This window comes from Phalacrocorax carbo, chromosome 5 (genome assembly GCF_963921805.1).
Source record: "Phalacrocorax carbo chromosome 5, bPhaCar2.1, whole genome shotgun sequence".
Classification (NCBI taxonomy): Eukaryota; Metazoa; Chordata; class Aves; order Suliformes; family Phalacrocoracidae; genus Phalacrocorax; species Phalacrocorax carbo.
In genome coordinates, this window is record NC_087517.1 from 36,680,580 (window position 1) to 36,702,388 (window position 21,809).

The window sequence follows — 21,809 nt, forward strand, 5'->3', positions numbered from 1 at the left end:
ATATATTTCAAAAATATTGTATGTCCAGTAATTGAATTTAGTAAAAGAATTGACAAAATGACATGGTCAGAATTATACAAAAGGACGAAGTAGATGGTGAAAATGGTGTTTTGGGTTTTTTCCGTTTTTATCTGTTAGTCGATAAAGCAACCCTGCAAGATTCTTCTTGGAGAACGGAAGAGAGAAGCTGTAGTGCATGTTTCAGTTGCAAAGAAGAGGAAATATGCTTTTCAGAATTTAAGCATGTGAGGGTTTTTGAGTACACAACAGAATCAAAGAATTTATGAAACTGTTTAACAGTGGGAGGGAATAGTAGACTCCTTGGCTCAAAGCCCCAAACCAGGGCTCAATCTGTGAAAGGTATACTTTACTGGGGTTTTAGAGGTCAATCTTGCTTTCATTTCAGTAGTTGAGTAGAATCTGACTAGCTTTCTTGTTTCAAAGCCAGTTTTTCAGTCCTGTCACTCAGAAACTGATGGGATTGAAGACTAGCTGAGTTGCTTTAGACAGACCTATCTGCTTGTGACTACAGGGGTCGAGCATTTCAGCAAAAATTATTCATGTGCTTCTGTAATGTTTTTTCACCTCTATGTTTTGGTCATGTTCTTATACCAGGATAGCAAAGACAGACAGTATGGTAGTATTACACACCAGGGTACATACATATCTGCCTTTAGCAAATCATTAAGTGACCTCATCAATGACTGCATTGTTCTAGTGAAAGTAGTGACAGTGGAGTTTAAGTATGAGATTATTACACTGTTAAGGTTAGCCATAAAAAGGAACAATAAAACACCAGGGAGGAAATGCCTTTATACCAACTTTTTTCCCCAATACCTCAACTTTTTTAGTGATGACAGTTGGTATTGTTATCTTCCTTCTGTTAATGTCATCTACCTGCTTAGAATAACTACTGGGCTTCTGCAGCGTGTTTTTTTTATACTTGAATAGCGGTTGTGTTTTGTGTTCCGAGTCCTTCACGTTCTCTGCTGATACTGTTGAATTGGTATTGTGGAAAAGGATGATTTGAAGCAAAAGCCAAAGTGTGGTACAGCTGATAATAAACGAGAAGAAAACATAGAGAGTCAGTGTGAAGCTGGTGCTATTATTTGTATTCCTTTTTCCCATTTTTTTCAGGTTGGAAATCTGTTCTTCCAGGTTTCTTCATTCAGTCTATGCTAGTGGATTTTGCTCAATACTGTAGCATTCTAAGAAAAGAAATGTGCTAATCTGCTTTAATTTTAAGCCTTCAGTGCTCTTGGTATGCCATGCTTACAGACAGCTTTCTGGGATTAGGATTGCCTTTCCTTTCTTCTGGTCTGTAAGTGGTGGGTGAGGCACAAAACATTTTCTCCGAGTATCTCAGCTGAAGCTACTTGTCGCAGCGGTTAAAATTATGACTTCTATTGACAAAATTTAAGTAATTGTTACTGTTCTTGTGACATTTATGTCAGTTTGCACCATTGCCAAGTTACAAGAGGTATTTGAATAAAGTAGAATCTTCCTGCTAACTTGTCTGAGCAAAGGTGGGAAGAAATAACTCCAAAATAACTTTTAAAGAAATAACTCTAAAGGGTTTTTAAATTCTCTTTTTAATGTAAGAAATAGTGTATACATAGAAATAGCATACAGTAAATATATAGCATTTAGATGGTATGTGATATTCCTGTTAAAGCTTACAGTAGCATTGCAATCAAATAAATGTTCAGAACTCAAAGGTATAGTCTGTAACATTTTCTCAAACATATTTATGAATCATATGAGGAAATCCACATCCTGTGGAAATGATATAAGTAATTACTTGTGTGTTTGTATGTTGGAAGGCAGAAGGCTTGTGTAAATGCACTTTTCAAAATATGCTTATAACACTTGATCTGCATTTTAATCATTGGTTGGTTTTCTAGAATTAATGGACTTCCCCCCACAAAGAGATGCCATTTAAGACTGAGACTGAAATTGAAGTAACTGATTACTGGTTTTCAATTTACTTCAACACTATCTTCAGCACGTACACTGGCTGCTTAAATACTGAAATATAGAAGTATATGGGGACAGGCATTAAGTCTTGCTTTAAAATTCCAGCTTTCATTCTTGACCTTGTAATTTCTTTTGCTATAAATTAGCATTAGTACATAACTTCTAATGTAATTTAGGTAAATCAAATGCTGAGAGTTAGTTGGAAGTAATCAATGATCTGTGGACAAAAAAAAGGCCATTTAAAAAATTTGGCCCCAATTAACTGATAGTCTATTGCTTCTCCAAGTATCAAGGTGTTTTATAAGTAATTCAAGTTTTGCATTTTGCTCTGGTGTTAATTTCAAAGTCCAGTGACACTGTAGGTAAACCCTGAAATTAGCAGCATGGATTGCATTTTAATAAGAAAATTACATTCCAGCCACACAAACTGTAACACAGGTTAAAACCCTGCAAGCTGGAACTTTTCAGCTGAACTCTATAAAAATAATGATGATAAAAGACCAGCTACCCCAGAAGTTTGTCCCATGGATGTGAGCTAGAAGAAATTTTCTTTTTCTGACGTGCTTTGTGTATCCTGAAGAACTACCTTTATTCCAGTTTCAAATATTCCAGGTTTAATTACAGGCTGCTTGTTATCTGTAAGGCTTAAAAACTCCATATTTGCTCGAACTTGTGTGTGTGTTAATTTCAGTGACTTCTTGGGAGTTTAAGGAAAAATTATTGACTCAATAGTTAGAATTATCATGGTCAAATGTAAAAATAACCTAAAACTCACCTCGAAGAAAGTCCAACTACTGTTGCCCGAGTGTTGTCTTATCCCATTGACTTAAATTTTACTCTTAAACTATAGTGAAATGATACTGTTGCTACTATGTTGTCATTGCATCTTACTAAGTATTGGTGTTACTTGCTATTGAGCTATAGTTTAAACCAGTTAAACATACTATATTATCATTCTGAAATTCCTTCTATAACAAGGATTGGATTTCTACTGGCACCATTTCAAGCATGTGACCTGTTTAAGTGTATTAAATTGGGGGAGGATAAACTAACATTAACAGGCTTTTCCGTCTCTACATGTTAAATGGGTGCAAAGAAGAGGAAAGAAGGATTTGTTCTCCCTAGTCAAATGCTGTAGTCAGTAGTAAGGGGAATTGTTCCTTTTTAGTATCATGAATAAGATGGATGCCAGATGATATGAGGAAACATCACTGCAGAATTTAATGGTTTGTAATAAGTGATATTTAGTTATAATAGCTGTTCCTGCAGCATTATATAACTGTGATATCATTTGTTTCTACAGATATTTTATGTGCTGCTGTTATTGTATTGTGCTTTATTTTTTTCTTTGGACAAAAGTTTTTGCTGAAAATATCACTCTTTGATTTTCTGTCAGAAGACGACAGGTTTGGAAAGTTATTGAAGAGACAGTGGAGAAAGGAAGAAACATAAAAACATGTAAGCAGTCAAATTATGCCATTAAAAACTAAACGAGAAATTAGCAGCCCTTACTTTTCATAGCTTTTTTTTTTTTTCCCTAACAGATGAATACAAATGTCTGACACAGCCAAAATGCTGGTTGAGGCCACAGTGGCAACGGGGAGTTAAATGGTCCCTCTAGCATCAAGAATAAAAAAGATAGCCAGCAAGAATCTACGCCACTTTTCTAACTGAAACCAGAAGTACTCCTTTTCCTCAAACTCTCTGATGCCTCGTTAAGAACAGATGTTGCTGTAAGTGGGGTAGGAAGGGTCCTGCTGGGGAGCCTGTGTAGGATCAGACCTATGTAATAAACCTTGTACTGTAGTCCATGACTGAGGAAGAGAAATGTTGGAGCCTTGGCTGGGAAGTAGCCTGTTCTGCTCCTGGTTTGATCTCAGTATTAATGAGGCTTGAAAAATGGTAGTTGTGTTGTAGAACTCATCATGGCTTTTGGCCTTCTAGGAGACATAGAAATATTTAAGATACCACACTCCCTGTCTGTAAGCTTGAACCCTTTATGTCAGCAGGATTTGTCAGTATCTTCCCTTTTCTTAGACCATGGCAAGCAATGATGTTTCTTTATTCATTGTTTGATGATCACTGCGACTCCTTATCTATAATTAAATGCCTAGCAATTAAAACATATTTCTCTCTGATCATAAAAGTGTGTAAGTTGGTTCTCAGCCAACAAAGCTGCTATTACACTGATTCGAGAAATTTGCTGTCATTAGTGGTGACAAGCCACAACCAGTGAGACTTTGCTTCATAAACGTGATGTTTATTGAAGTTCACAGTATCCTCTACTTAAATTGTGTAAAGGATCCAGCAACGAGTTAAAGGTTACGTTTTAGCTTGGTTGTGTGTCAAGAATGTAGTTCTTCATAACCAGCCCGCAATGTGAGCACATTGTTCAAAACATCATTTGTAAAAATAACTGGTTAGGGCATGTGGGCCTAGTTCTCTGCTCTGCATTGCTGAAATAGGTTGTGTATTTGTACAACCTTGTGGAATTTGTGGAAATGAACATCATCTCATTCCAATGAAATAGAAGCTTTCCTAAAGTTCTGCTGCAGTTGTCCAGGACTGTGCCATTATGAGCCTCCTTTTTACTTGGCTTGAGAGCTGTGGGACACAGAATTTATTTAATTCCTTGGCCATCAGAGTGGTCTTTCTCATTAAGCATGCAGAAAACAGTGCATGGGCTCACCCTCTGCACAGTGACAGAGTTGACTTGCTTTGCTTAAGGGTAGCTCCGTTTACATCACATTTTGTCTATGAATAAAATTGCTTATTATTGACCATATTCCATGCTGACTGAAAGCCTGTGGTGCAATTCTTACTTGCAAATACTGTTCGTGCAAAGCAGGTGTATTCTGTACTTTCACAGCATCAGATAATGCTGAAGGGTTAACTTCTTAATTCATCAGTGGTTATACCTTATACTTACTGTGATATCCATGGTTATTTTCTTTTCCAACTTTCTCTCTAATTTATTTTGTCTTATAAAAGTTTATACTGTATTACCAGCTAGGATAGCTTGTTCTATAGCTTGTTAAAGAATTGTATCTTGCTGAAGTTGATCTTAAGCTGGTCTGGGTATTCAAAAGTCCTGAACTGATACATGGTTTCTGAAACCCCTTGTAGTATCCCTGGAAGCACCGGACACTTAGAATTCATTTTGAAAAGAAGCAACATGAAAAATCAAAATAAGTATATCATTAAATTTGGAGGTTTTTGCTTTTTATGATGCAGCAGCCATGGATAAACAGGGCACCTCATATAAAATAAAAAACATTCCTTCTTTCATGTATTTATTTCCTCTTTTCCTTCAGATTTAAAACTATGGGCAGGAAGTTAGTCATTCTGCTAAGACAGATGTTTCTCTTCTTATTCAGAACAATAAATCCTCCTTGTCAGCCATGAAATATACAGGCAAATACAGTAGTGACCATTGGATGTATCCTGCAAAACACAAATGGGTTATAGCCACATTAGCTGCAGTACTCATTTAGTATTTTCTTTCTGTTGTCTGTGATTTAAATGATCTGAATGTCATCTTAGAAGAGGAATTGCCTAAATGTGTACTGCAGACAAACCCTTTTATTCACTACTATTAGACTAATAAATGATTGTTTCTTCTTTGTGAAACAGTTTTAGTGATTGAACAGAATAGGTAATAGAATATAGTAGTGAACTAGAAAAATAGATCTAGATCATACTGGAAGATAAGTGGTGAAATGCCTTTTTTAGCTAATTCTGCAACTGGTTCCAGGGTAGGAAAATCTGTAAAATCAATTACATGTTTTCTTTCAATATTATGTCAGAAATGTGGAATCATCTTCATTTCTCTTCTGCCTTTGAATTATCTTAAAGTTTTGCTGGTAAGTTCTCAAAATCATAGAAGCTAGGACCTTGTAAGGGGAACCAGTGTCTTCAGGATTTCTTTTATTCTCCAATAATATCTGTTCTCTAAACAGAGGTTTCTTGGATGCATGTTATTCTGGATGGATTACTTTTGGTGACAACTGTTCCTAATACTGGAAAAAATAGGAAGAAAGAGGAAATAAGGAAACGATATTTCAGCATTCTGACTCAACGTGACCTTTAAACATTATGACCTCCACTAGCATGGATCACTAAATACTGGGGGTTTGTGTTTAAATTTGTACATAAAGCTCATGGAAAATGATCCTGCAAAAAGTGCTTTGCAGAATGGAAATTATGTTAATGCAGAAATCCCCTTTTGTCGGAAGAACTGGTGGATGTTCTGTATGTGGCATTTCTGTTTGTGCTTTTAAGAGCCATGAATTATAATGTGGGGTGGGTTTATAGTCAGTCATTACATCATGCATGTTTTCTGTGGCAGATTCCAAAGTATAGTCAGAAGCACATGTTAAGATTTGAGACTGCTTTTTGTAGAAAGCATTAACTATGTTGCAAAGAATTTAATAATAATGTAGAAACAAATTTAGGAGATTAATTTTATATAATTTATATTTATATAATTTATATAATTTTCTGGCGATAGTGACCAAATGAGTAACTGCTTTATTTGTAAAAAGATACCAAATTTCCTCTAGAAAGCTTATAAAGCAGTCAATATATTTTTGAGTGCTCCAGAATAGAGCATTCTGTGAGTGTAGAGCAAACCTGAGCGTTATTTACTGCTGAGGTCGGCTGAGATACCAAGTCATCAGGTTTTATTTTAGTTTTCTTTTAGTTTTGTTTTCAAAGGCTTAAAGCTTATACCAGTGGCAGTAGTTAAAACATAGTTCCTTATCAGGTTATATTATTTTTGTCATTCCAGAAAAAATGATTGTGCTGTAAGTACTGGCTAGAGATTCTGCATACTTTGGGATTAATAGGAACTTCCATGTCTATGGAGAAGTTGTACCTTGTAGGTTTCTGTATGGTCCAATTTACTGAAACACCTCTGTACTTTGATTAATAAGTTTCATTCCAGAAAGATATAGGATATGCAGATGAAAAATTTTAAAGTATTGAGCAAATGCTACAGAACTGTGATGTTAATCATTTGCATAAAATACAGACCATGCACTGGCACAGTCCAACCCTTGGGAATACCTCTCCACCCTCTTGTGGATGAGCTGCTTTTCTGAGCAGTGGACTTAAAAATCTGCCAGAGACAAACACCTGCAGAGATTTGCCTGAGGATGTTGGAGTATCTCCATGCCCGTGAGGTGGTAAATATTCAGCATTCCACTTTTTTTAAACTCTACTTGTTTTGGAGGAAGAGAGGTGCTCTCACAAGTAGCCACTGTAATATCAGAGTACTAGTGTCGTTCTTTCGTATTACGTATACTTCACAAAAATATACTTGGTGGAGAAGTGACTTTTTTTTTGACAGCCATTGCTTAGTACCACACACAGAGAATATTTGCTGTGTCGCTTATAGGTGGTCAACCTTTTAAAGTAAATCTGAAAAAAAAAACAGTTGGGTTTTTTTTTATATTTTTGAAAATCATAGTACCTAAACAGAAAATCTGCATATATCAGTGAGTAAACAAATCACAAATCCTATTTTCATCTAGTAACATACTCCACTGTTTAACCTTAGATGTGTATATTCTAGTAGAGCAGGTTGTTTTTTTTTTTCTGTTTTGGGATTTGTGGTTTCTTTTTGTGTGTGTGTGGTTTTTTTAACCTAATGATAAAGCTACACTGAGAAGACTGTCCATTTTCAAGTCCATTTTGAAATAAAAGGAGAATTGATTCTTTCTAGATGCTTTGCAAACATTAGCATAAAGGTCCATCTGCAAGCTAGGAGGATAGCTCTAGGTCATTGTACTCTGTACAGCCATGCTTATTACAGAGCTGCAATTACTTTCTTTGATTTCAGAGGCACAAAGAGTAGGCTGGTATGCAACAATGAAGGGATAAGTATCGTTTTCCCTCTTTAATGGTAGTAAAAGCTACCATCTAAGTCACAAATGCTTCTGCAAAATCATTAGCAAGTAATGAAATTGAATATTGTGAAGTTTAATGCATTTTACCAAAGAGCAGTAATCAATCACCAAGAAACTGTTGTGATGTTTGATGTTTTAAGCACACGCCCCTTGATATCCCGTATGCATAGGCAAAGTATTTACTCAATAGATCACTTAATTGATTATCCAGTGCCCCTTTAATTCCATAAGCAGGAAGAACTGGTAGAGTATTATTCACACAGATACTTCGTTTAATAATTTTTCTGCTGTCTATTGTGAACAAAGGGTTGGTAGTGGAGGATGAGATTTTGGTAAGAAAAGTAATTTTTTTTCTGTAAAAATCAAAGGACCTTCGTTTTATCATGTGAATCAGCTACATTTAGCAAAAAAGCAGTTTAGTGTCAGAAAAAAAATGCTGTTTACAGAGGGGACACCTAATTTAGCATGAATATTTTTATTTCAAAAAATACTTACAAAACCTCCCTAGGGATTCATCTTTAAATAAACATGTCTATTGCTTTGGGCAATTGTGACTTCTTTCTGGGTTAGTTTTTTTCCTTCTGCTTTCCAGCTGGCCTGTCCACCTGCTTACAGTTTGTATCCAAAAAGCACAGTTCAAAAACCAGTAAGATTGTTCTTTTTTATATAGAACAAAACAGTCATAATAATGCCTGTGTTCTTCATTATTTTTAAAATTTTGTCATAACCTGAAAAAAAAACCCTCAAAATCACATCCTGATCAACAGAACTGATTGAACTTATGGTCTTTGTGCTAAGAAACAAAATTGTATAGTAGAATCAAGGATTGAAAATGATTAACTAAATTACTGTATGTTCTTGTGCATATGTTATGACGTGTTATTTTTTCTCCTGAACAGCTGATTACTCTGAAGAATACTGATTCACTTTCTTGTTAAATTTGACCTCATCCTCCGTTCCCTGCACTACACTAACAGAAAGGAAGTAAAAAATTGAATTGTAAAAATGCTTTTTGCCTGTATAGACATCATTTTACATCTCTGGAACAAGGCCTGAAAAACTTCCATTTTCTTCTTCTTGCATTTCAGTGTATGAACAATTCTATCCCTATGCTGTGTCTGTAACCTATTCAAGCCTCTTTTATTTAGAAAGCATCCACACTTCTATTTGTGTCATTTCAGCAGTAAGTGAACAAAATAAGAGGGAAGTTTGACATCTGTCACCGCTGATTAAATGATCAGAGTCATACTTTGTGGAGCTGTATGAAATGGTAGAGCAGTGCAGTTAAAAGATTTCTGTATTTAGGTGCACTATTGGCACATGGTTCCCTTCTGCAGGTCACAAAAGGAGAGAAGTTATTTCTTTAAAGTTCAACTGAAATATTTACACCAATTTAGTCTGGAAAATTAACCTAAAGAGCTTCTGAGAATGATTCGCCCTCAAAACCTGAAGGTCTTCTGTCCTGACAAAGTGGGAAATACACTGCATAGTACTATAGCTCAATCCTTACAATGCTTCATATGTGGCAGACCTGTGACATCTTTCTAAGTACAGAATGATACTGCAATCTCCACAGTGTCTGAGGAGAGTGCATTGAATTCATCGTGCTCAATGTCTTGCAACAGTGCTCTTCCAAGTACTCACCTGGCACTTCTAGTTTATACAAGAACCCAGAAGCACAGAACTGCATGTACAGAAATGGGCATGTAACAAGAAAAGATACTCAGCAAAAGTTTTTCAGACTTGAAAGAATACACATTTTGTCTGATGTGTCCTTTTATTTTGAATGAACGTCAACCCAACTATACATATATGCAAACATTAATGTGCATAAAGAGAATCGTGATAAGAAGCATGTGTACTAGTCAATGGCTGTATTTCTGCACAGCAGATCAAGTTTGCATTCTGTTCATAAAGACACATGTATTAAAATAAAACCAACCTCTCATTGCTGGAGGCAGTAACCTTTACTTTGCAGCAAAAGGTGGTGCCAGTTAGCTTCAAATTTTACACTTGATTTATTTTGCTGCTTTTCTCAATTGACTTGCTCAACTATTCATTATGCTTCCTTAGCTGATGTTCCCTTTGCTGAACTGGCCTGCTGAGACCAGTGCCACTCCTCCAGACTCAGTGAGTGTGCCCCATTGAGTTTAATTTTACCACCATGAGTCTGGTTGTGTTGTAAATGGTGGCTAATAAAGATTAACATAAGATACTCTGCTTTGAAGATCACACAGGCTGGCTGGTTATTTTACTAACCCTGTTTAGATTCTGACCCATGTGCACAAGGAACAAGATCTCACTTCACAACTAGCTTTTGTAAAATCGAACTGGAAGAAACAACCGAATGAGCAGAGCTGCCTTAAAGGAAGTTGGTACTCAGAATCTGTATCTCTGAATATATAGCTTTTCTCTTAATTTTCATTCCTGGCTGAAATCTATCCATGTCAGTGTATTCCAGAATTGCAGGACAGGGTGAGGGAGGGAAGTATATAACAAAAACGCGGCTTTCCATCAAAAAGATCTGAAATGGACAATCTTTAAATCAGTCTAATAGTAACATACTTGCTTTTGCATGTATCTTACAAGTCAGCCACATATTCTATTTAAATAATTGTAGCATTTTTTTTATAAGTAGCTTTGGTTTCTTTTTATTTTTATAAAATTACAAGGTATTTGAAGGAAAAATTGATTTGGTCAAATTTTATTAGAATTTCTTGATACGATGAAAAGCCATCATAAACAGGTACTTTGTATCTATATATCGGCTATTTTTCCAATGAGCAATGAAATTTACAAAAGGGTATTGAATGAAAAAAGTCTGTTGGGGTGAATATTTAAATATCTTTAAATATGGCCCAATAGAGCGCTCTGGTGATGGTAAAATACCTTTGTTCAGCTTACATTTAGTTATTGAGAGGAACCTATTTCAGTGTTTGAATTATTGCAAGTAGTTTGTATTATGAGCTTCCATGAAACATAGGTGTAAGCAACTGCAACTTGTTTGCATGAGAGTTATTCTGTGAAAGAAATTTATATGCTTCTATTAGAATAGTTATCTGATGTATTAGAGCAGGGTGTGTGTATTAGTGTCTTGGCTCTGGGCAGGTTTTGTTACCCTGCAGTAGTGTAAGGAAGCAAAAGTATCACCCCTGCTATCCTACCTGCTGTAGAGAAATCAAGCAAGCTGTCAGGTTTCTGCCAGAATCTAGAGGAGATTTGTATGGTGCTAGAAGGAGATGGCAGAGGATCAAAGGAAAATACAGAGTAATTCTTAATCTTCTTTTACCAACAGTACATGAGCTTTATGGAAAATCCTCCTTCTCCACATGTTTTCTTACTCAAATGGGCTAATTCAGGGAAGATGGAGAGAGACTTCAACCATTGATCCAGGTTCACAATGATATTTAATGAAAATGATGCATTATTAAAAAGCCTCACAAAATCAGTGTCAGAAGGAAAGGTCATCTGCAAAAAACATACCTCTGGTAGGTTTGGTTCAGAGAAGCATCCAAAAGTGTGATGGGAGTTTTTGCTTTTATATTGTCTTCCATAGTGATTATGAAAAAGCTCTTTATATGATCAGAATATTGTAGTGGTAGATACTTGCCATTTACAAATTTGTCACTGAGAAAACTAGGATTTTACGGAAATTAAATTGGGATTTTTCCATAGAAGCCACACAAATTTCCAGATATTGTAAATACAGCTTTTGTGAATATTCTGAACAGTTGTGTTGAACTGTGCTGTGCTAAGGATATACTTACTCCCTGTGGAGCACTTATAAATACTGTTTTTTCTGTGTGAAACAGGATGATTGAGTTGCTGTTCATCTTCCATAGACTACACTCTCAGTTTCCTCTCTGACTTGTCCCTTGGTAGTATCATGAGTAAATCTTTCACATGAGACATCATTAATTTAATTCATTCCTATTAAGAACTATTATGGATACAGTTTCAGTTGATTGATTCATCCAGTTGCTGACCAGACCAATATGTCTGAACTTGCTAGATGAGGCAAGAATGCAGCAGTAAGTACAGTTTTATGTAGCAACCTGTTATGTGTTCTTCTCCTTTTAAAAGTACTTCCTTATTCCAGTGTTATTGCTTATGTGTTTAGAGTTAAGCACATGCTTAAGTGATTTTGCTGGTCAATATCCCAGATGTTTACTCTTCATTTTGAAAAGATCAAGCCCAAATGGAAAACTTTTGTGAAAGGCATTACGTTCCATTTCCTATGTCCTGAGACATTCAGTCTTGCAAAGGATCTGTTTTGGGTTTTTGTTGCTTTGTGTGCATGCCATGAAACTGTTGCACATAAGAGATGTTTTGAATCCTGTGTATTAGTTGAAGTCATTTTGCTACTAAAGAAAGGAACAAATTATATTACCCAGTAAATAATTTGATACGTAGCAGTCATCTAAGGTAGCTCTTACCTAATGAGTTTGAAAGGGGTCTCCCACCTAGAGTAGTCACAGAGGACCTGTGACACGCATCTTGTTAGTATCGCATTGTGAGTTTCAGTATTCCAGTGTACAAAATATTCCCTGTTCTACAGTCTTCTTTTGACTGGTAAGCTTTAAAACAGTATGATACTGGACTTTGAACATGCTTTTTTCTTTTTTTTTTTTCCCCCAGTTTGAATCCAGTACTTCCCCCTTTCTTGAAGTACAGACTGATATCTAGACTTCCCACCTGTGTCTAATCTGCTCATTATTTATTACTTATTCTCTATGACTGGAAAAAACAGTAATAATACTGGAAGGCAGCATGAGCTTTGCTGAAGACAGATTATGAAATTGCTGGTTGATCCAAACACCGACCCACTGTCAGTGAAGGAAGAGTTAGTACATGAATTACTACAGGAGCTTGACCCCTAAAAATCAATAGGCCCTGACACCACCCACCTGAGGGTGTTGAGAGAGCTGGCTGACATCATTGCAAGGCCACTCTCCATAATCTTCGAGAAGTTGTGGAGAACAGGAGATGTCCCACAGGACTGGAGGAAGGCAAATGTTACCCCTATCTACAAGAAAGGCTCAAGGGAGGATCCGGGTAACTATAGGCCCATCAGCCTTACTTCAGTCCCTGGTAAAGTTATGGAACGAATCCTCCTGGGGGCCATCACAAGTCAAATGAAGCACGTGATTGGGAAAAGCCGACATGGCTTCCCTAAGGGCAGATGGTGCTTGACAAACCTGGTGGCCTTCTGTGACAAAGTGACTTGCCTGGTTGACATGGGGTGGGCAGTGGACATTGTCTACCTGGACTTCTCCAAGGCCTTTGATACGGTTCCCCACAGTCTCCTCTTGGAGAAATTAATGCGTTATGGCCTAGACAAGTGGTTTGTGCAGTGGGTGGGGAATTGGCTGACAGGCCGCACCCAAAGGGTGGTGGTAAATAGCTCCTTTTCCAAGTGGCAACCTGTCACTACTGGCATCCCCCAGGGATTGATATTGGGCCCAATGTTATTCAATATCTTTATAAGTGATCTGGATAACGGCATCAAGTGTAGCCTGATGAAGTTTGCTGATGACACCAAACTGAGTGGGGAAGTAGACACTCCAGAAGGGAGAGCTGCTCTGCAGGAAGATCTGGATAGGCTGGAAGAGTGGGCCAGCAAGAACCATATGAAGTTCAACAAGGAGAAGTGTAAGGTCATGCACCTGGGAAAACATAATCCAGGAGTGCAGCACAGGCTGGGATCCACCTGGCTGGAGAGCAGCTCTGTGGAAAGGGACCTGGGGGTCCTGGTGGACAGGAAGCTCAACATGAGCGAACAGTGTGCTGCTACGGCCAAGAAGGCCAACAGGATGCTGGGTTGCATCAAAAAGGGGATCGCCAGCAGCAAGAAAGAAGTCATTATCCCACTCTACTCAGCACTTGTCAGGCCACACCTGGAGTAATGTGTACAGTTCTGGTCCCCGCTCTACAAAAAGGATGTGGACAGGCTGGAAGGGGTCCAGAGAAGGGCCACCAAGATGATCAGAGAACTGGGAAGCCTGCCAGACGAGGATAGGCTGGGACTGCTGGGTTTGTTCAGCCTTGAGAAAAAGAGGCTTAGAGGGGAACTCAGCACCATGTACCAGTACTTAAGGGGCAGCTACAAAGAAGATGGAGACTCCCTTTTTACAAGGAGTCACATGGAGAGGACAAGGGGGAATGGACACAAGTTGCTCCTGGGGAGCTTCCGATTGGACACCAGAATAAAATTTTTCACAGTGAGGACAGTCAACCATTGGAATAATCTCCCCAGGGAAGTGGTTGACTGGGCCACAGTGGACACCTTCAAGAGTTGTCTGGACAGGGTGCTGGGCCATCTTGTCTAGACTGCGCTCTTCCCAGTAAGGTTGGACTAGATGATCCCTGAGGTCCCTTCCAACCTGTGATTCTGTGATTAGCGTTCTGTCATGTTGTAAAGAAACATGAATTGTCCCTAGGTTTTTGGAAAGCAGGAACATGGCAAAGGGCAGACAATTGTTCTGTGCCTTCTAGGAGTTATGAACACTGTGTACATCATTGCCCTTCATTCTCTGGTAAGCACATGCACTGCAATAACTGTCACACAGGAACAACTGGCTGGCTTTAGTTGTCTAATGACTTCTCAGGGGAATACTTTAAGAGCTTGCTGAGCTTAGAGATGTCATCTTAGATACTGGAGAGCAGCTGAAGACAGCCAAAGATTATGTAGCATTTCCCAGTTTTCACTGCAAGCCAGTGAGTTGGTGAGGAAGCAGCCAGCCCCAGGGAGTGCAGGTCTTTATCACAGTAGTTGCTGGTAATGCTTTGTTTTCTTTCTTCGCAGCCCGGTAGGGCTGGGAAACAGGTTTACTGCTTACATGCTTGGATTGCCTTTCTGTGTCTGGTGTAGACATTAGGAGTCAGCAGGTGATAGAACAGAAATGACAACTGGGGCAAGGACACTGAGAGCTACTCTTGGCAAGGGGGTACAGCGCAGTGTTGAGGTGGGGTGAACAGAAGGAAGCAGGTCTGACACTGCAGCAGCAGGGGCTGAGGGGTGCATACAGGTTTGGCATGTCAGCTGGTAAATGCTTCATTGCTAGCTGCTCAGACTTACCAGAACTGGCAGTGGATAGTGATGTCCTCACTTGCCAGCTCCTTCATTTACTCACACCCCTAAAATATTTTTCTGAAAGCATATTGTGAAACTCCTGTTGTTGTTCCTTATGGCATGTTTTGAGTATCTCCTGTACCTTCTTTATTTATTCCCCAGCCATACCATAGAGGAAGATTCAACCTGTGAGAAGTTGGTATATTAAAAACACAAAATAGCACAGAAAGTGACCTGGTTTCTGTTCATAGGAGCATCTGTAACTAGTGTCTCCCAGTCAAATTTACTACAGAGAAAATAACCTTCACTTCTGTTCATCATTTGTGAAGACTCTGACTTTGTAAGCTACTTATGCACATGCTTAAGTTACTAAATTTTCAAAATTATGAACATACAGACTGGTGTTTCTCTTACTGTTCAGCTTTCCTTCAGGCTTGTTAAGGCAAATGGTAGGTGTTTTATTTTTGCAGTGATTAATCCTTGAAATTTATTGCCTATATTAACTTACCAAGAAAACTATTTTGGCATGTTTTTAGAAATTTTATGTTTATGTTATATGTGCATACATGTACATAAATAGGTATATAATTCTGGTACTGGTGTGTCTGTATATATATGTGTGTTTATATATGTAGTACCAGAATTAGGTACATTGTGATATATAAAAATATATTCAGAAATAAAACTCTTCTCAGAGCAGCAGAAACAAAGAACTAAGGGCACATTTTAAAATTAAAATAGAAATAGAGTTTTAAAAATAAAATGAAAAGCCACTGGTAGAAGAGTCTTCCCTGAAAGCATAAATTATCCTCAGGCCTGAACAATTCTAAGTACTCCACCTATAATAAAACTCTTCAGCCTGAGCAGGAATGCAATCCTTTAATAATAGTGAAGGAATAAAATACATACAAGTATACTTGCCTCCTGTTTCCAGATAAAATACTGAAGTTTAGTGCTGCAACAGTGACATCCAGTGACTAAGCCAGTTAGTTTTAGCTGTGTTCTGTATTTGGAATGAATGCTAAAGGACATGGATGGTTAAAGGAGGTTTTTTTACTAAGATCCTTAGTGAAGCACTGGACTCATTGAGAGGATAAACAGATACTGCATGAGAATGCAAAACATGATAAATAGCTAATCTAGAAAAATCATATAAATGTTTAATTAACCCATATCTGTTTCAGAATTAGACATTTGCTGAGCCAAGTCGGGAATAAATTATTTGAAAGCAAGTACTTTGTCCAGTGAGGCAATTTGTTTAACAAGACTATGCAGCATTTCATACCCTCTTTTATTATAATATAATTCAGTAGGTAGTACTTCTATTATATTTTGCTTCAGATCTGCCTCAGTTCTTTCAATTTTTATCAAATGAATGAAATAAAAGGACCAAAAAGGATTAAGAAACCTTCCTTGTGTAGGGAAGGTAACAAAATGTTTACCGCCCTCTTATGTGAGAAGTCCCTATTCTGTTTGGTGGAAGTCAGTATGAGGTTTATAATGAATTCAAACCTCATATAGCTTCTGGCTCTATAAACGAGTGACATCTGGTACTGACCTGATCCCCTACTTCCTCAGTTACCCAAAAGGTTGGAACTGAGTCTTGAAATCTCCACATTATTCAAAATGTTACATGATATATTCTGTATTTTCTGATTATTGTAATTGTACTGTAGAAGTAGCTTATCGCTGCACTTCTCAAAAGCATGCTCCAAGTTGCCCTCTTTTTTTACTGTTAAGAAATTGATGAATGAAGTATATGTAAGCTCATAAGCAAAAAGAAACACACATAAAAATTGATTAAAAACTAAAAGCATGGTTTTAATAACGAGCTTACAAGTTCATGAAATAGAAATCATTATGTGTTCACTTGCTCTAGATGCAATATTTGTTCTAGGCCTCTGTCTCAAATTACAAGGAAGTGGAATATTACATCAGACTTACTCTCAATTTGTTTTTAAAGTGGTAAGGACTGAAAGAATGGGAAAATTGAAAAACATTATTAAAAGGATATATATGGTAATTTCTAGAGTATTGCAGAAGTAAATTTACTGTGGTACACCTTTCAGCTCAAATGAATGGGCCACATACTGCACCAGAACTGTGGTCCACAAGCAGACCCAGCTCACTGAATAGGCTGAGGGACTAACGCTTGTGAGGCACTGCATTGGATAAGTATAGGTAGTTTATCATAAAATGGATTCTAATGAAGTACTAGTTGAACAAGAGCTCTGATTCAGCTCAAGTTTTCTAGGGAAAAGCTTTTTGTTTCAATATTGCCTTTTTGTTTTAAAGTTGATTTTTTTTTTCTTGAAAAGCAGCTTTATAATAATAATATTTTCAAAAGACTTGGAAAGGAAACAACTACCCAGCTTACAGCAAGAAATGTTAAAGTGTCACTTGTGTCCTTTGGCAAGTGGTTTGACCAAGAAAAGAACAAAAATTTAAGTCTGAGTCACAGTTGCATTGCTTCTCCCTGCTTGTTTTAAGCAGTTTTCAAATTACTAAAAATATTGTGTATTTAAACCCCTTTAATCTGGTATCTACAAAGTAATGTTATATTCTGCTAGTATGCCAATACTGGATTTCTGTAGGATAGAAGATAGCGTTCAGCTTAAAGAAAAGAATAATTTTCACAACAAAACAATGACCTTTTTGTTTTAGTCCTGGATTTGATGGAAGGATAACTAAAGAATACAAACTTTTTCCAGGAGCAAGCACAGCAACATCAGCTGACTGCCGAACCAGTGCAGTTTTGCTGGACAAACAGAAGTTTAATTTCAAGAGAACCAGTTGCTCAATGTAAGACAACTGGGCCTGGAAACCAGAAAGGGAGATGCTGAATATATTCCTTGCTTCTTCTCAAAGGGATTTGGTAGTTCAGCTGGGGAAACTTTTCAACCAGTAAGAAATTGATCTGATAATCAGTTTCCTCTCATCTATCACTGCTTCTTTTCCTCTTCTTGCCCCTAAAAGAAAAAACAAATTAGGATAATCCAGTTATCCAACTTACCCTTGTTAGCCTTGCTAAATGTTTGACTTTCAAAGCAGAAAACCCTAAGATGTCTGTGATAAAATAAATTTGGGTGTAAAGCCTGAGAAACTTGGAGATTCTCTCCCCTTTAAAATTGTTCCTAAATTTCCATTAGTCAACTTCAGTAATGACTTCTACCTTTGAAGACAGAAACAAAGCCTGTGTTTTTAGGGTTTCCCTGTTGTACTATCTCAATATTCTGTGACCAGCAACAACAGTCACCCTCTCTGTTCATTCTAATTTCAGTCATTAGAAAACACTTGAGATAGCCAAGAAGAACATTTAAGAACAGGAAGGTACAGGAAAGAAGGACAATAAGGGGGAAGAGAGGAGGGTATTATACAGACAGGTTTTCAGGGGCCAGCTTCTGGGTTCTGATCTTCCTTTTCCTGGAGAAGATCCTTCACTTTCACTTCCTTTCATGTATTCTTAGGTGGGTTTTAAATATTAAATGCTATAAAGATCACAATAAAAATAATACAACAGATATAAAGCAGTAATAGCAAAATATAATATGGTAATAGCAAAAGCATTTGCAAAACACTTATTAAACGGAACTTATGTTCCTCTTTGAGAACCTGGTTGGGGTTTTGAAGTTGTATGTCATCAACATGTAGATGCCCTCAGCTGGAAAAGCAGGCATATACTTCAGTGGCCTCAAAAAAATCAGCTAATTTTAAGACAATGTAATACTTAACTACAAAACTCGCTACTAATAGTGCACATGTGGAGTCTGTGATAGGTAGCTGACTGTCCCCTCCTGTAAGGGTTTGCTGTGGCATGCCATTGTACATAGGAAACAGCAACTCTCAGTGCTTTCAGAAATTCTGCAAGAGCGGCAACCTTGCACTGTGTAAGATGATTAGTGTCTGTGCTGAGGAGAAGGCTATTGGGAGCCTTTGCTCTGTATGGCGGTAGTGACTGCTACATCTTAGCCCTGACTTTAAACTCACTGGGGCAAGCCAGCTACGCTAGCGGTATTTTTCCCATAAGCCTGCTATCTAGTTCTTTGTGAGGACTGAGAAATGTGCATACATTTTCATCCAGTTCAAGTACTAAGTAGAAGTTCTAAGTTATGATGTAGTTTGTTTAAGACAGAAGACAGAAATCCCTTGGCTCTATGAAAATTTTTATAGAACTAAGCAGTGGAAAAATGGAGTGTCATCACTAGGGGGCAACAAAACATCATAAACATCTATGTTGTTTAAGACCAAGCAATGTCACACCCTCACTGAGAGAGGCATTTGCATTATGACCTGAAGAACAGCTTATGTAAGCAAATCCTTTTGTGTTTTTTCCAACTGTGTTATGTAGTAGATCTTGCTTCAGGAATGATAGAGCTCAAAAAAATAATATATACATTAATATGCACACAAAACTTTTCATATAGTTTTGTGCTGCTTTATCTCTGTTCTGGTACAATAAAACAATAACAAGATCGGACATTTGCACATCATTTTCATTTCTGAACACCATGTATTTAGGACTGTGATTAAGTATAACATATTCTGCTGAAGCCCGTCCACTTTGTACAGATGAAGATGCACAGTATAGGAGAATTTGAATTTGAAGTTCATTGTCTTTCCCTCCATCCATTTTAGTCTTGGCATGACTGCCAGCTCAAACTGATGACAGACGTTCCACAAGACAGTGATGCTGCCCCAGTCCTCTGAAGTTATTGGGTTAGTATTAGCCCTTGTCTTCCATTTTCTTGATGTCTTGCTGGCACTAACAATACTCACAGTAAATTTACCTTTTCCACACTGTGGTGGAAACGTAGGCTGTGGTAGTACCATAGCAGATGATGGAGGGAGGAGGATGGAGTATCCGACCTAAAGTCACTGGTGTGAATCAAGTCTGTTGTTTTTGACCTGTAGGTTGTAAGCATTTTTCAAATCCTAAGACTTTTACAGTTAGGATTGTTATTCTTGCCTACCTTCTGCAGACCAGTAGTCAAGACAGAGCTCTAAGCTGGGGGGTGTCCTAGGATACATAGCACATTCTGTTCCATTTTTCCTGTTTGAAAAATTGAGCTGTCACCAGAAAGAGGTCCATAGTGAGAGCCACACATTGAGAACCTGGAGTTGAGGGATTTTTCCTGTGTTCAGATCATAGCAAGTGTGCCTCTTCAAGCAGTGTGTGTTTGTTCATTGTTTGTAATGATGTTGACTTCTCACACAAAGCTTCCCCCATTTTTTTTTTTCCATTCCCTGATCTCGCAATTTGTGGGTAGTAATTCTGTGCACTGTCAGAAGGCTAAACTCTTATCACCTCAGCTTTGAAATCTCCAGAGCCAAACTACCTTTGAGTATTCCAAGAATTTGTACAAGGCATTTTTTTCTATGGCATCTCTGTTTTAGTTTACTTTAGCTGTACTTCTGCATATATCTGGTTACTGATACATAGTAAGGCATAAAGGTCATGCAAAATGGAGGTGTAAGTAAAATTTTTTTTTTTTTTAATTGAAATGGAATAAAAATTGTGCTTATGTCAAACTTCTTTGTGGAAGTTCTCAGTGATAGAAATTATCTGGAATTAATTCAGTAGCCCTGGTCTCGTCTACTATCCTTCAGACCTTCCTGCTGGACCTTCTCTGCCCCTCTCCAATCTGTGATGTTCTAGCATTGTAATCCCTGAGTAAAGCTATCCTGGCTATAGGAGAAGGGTCATATAAATGCTCTCTGGACTTTCCTTTGACTGTCGAACCCCAGTAAACTCAAAATAGGCCAGCAGAAAGCAGCTTGTAAAGAGGTCTGGAATATTAGGCTTGTACTGGGCCTGCTGGATGCCAGTGTAATTGGTGAAAAACAAGCAGAATTTGGTAGCTAGCCTTCTGGTGTATGTACTGCAAATAGTCTTTTCTCACACTGATTCAATAACATATACAGCTCCTACTATTCCATAACTGGCCAGAGCTTGACTCTGTGGGTTGACGTCAGAAGTTATGTGAAATGGTCATCTTCTGAATTGTAATCTTCATATTGGCAATTGATTCACGTAGCACATGCTGTACCTAAACATGAAGAGAGAACATAATGATAATGTTACATACTCTAAGGTTAGAAATTCCCTAAGTGAGGATGCCTGAGTTCTTCAGAACAGCAACAAAGCTTAGTAAAAGTAACCACAGTTAAATGATCTCTTAAGGAGAAGCTAGGTTGGTCAGTTCTGTTTTGAGAGATTTCTAGACTCCCCTAGGACCTTAGAAAAGTGCTTTTCAGGGACTAGTTTTAGAGCTCACAAATTCGTCTTGCTGAGCTCAAAAGCTACTTCTGAAAAGGAACAAAATTTTTTTTTTTAGAATTGTAGGGACTTTTTCTGCTGTGGACCTGTTGACAACTGTCTTAAGCTATCAGGAGGTTTCAGGGCAAGCCAGAGGCTAGTGTGATTATCTAGGCCAGGTCATAGCTCAATGGAATTCTTTGATCCCACTGAAGGTTCAAAACAGTTTTGTTTCCATCTTCAAAGTCTGAAGGTTTTTATTTTATAATTACAGTGCAAAGGAGTCCAGAGACCCTCCTGACAGCTAAATTAGGAGGACTGCCTATGGGAACTGGAGCGACATTAACAAGATATAAAGCAAAAATATTAATCTTAAAATGAAATACTATTCCCTTTGAATTTTTCTTTTGGATATGTGCTCTTCATACACATGCTGGTATTTTTACTCTCATCCTGTTTTATTACTTTCCAAAGATTTCTTAATCTAATTTTTAATCAAAGTAAGGGGTTTCATTCTCTTACATGTCCCCCAAAATACTTCTCTTATATGTGATTTTCAACTTATTTGACCATAAGAAGACAAAATGTGTTTTAA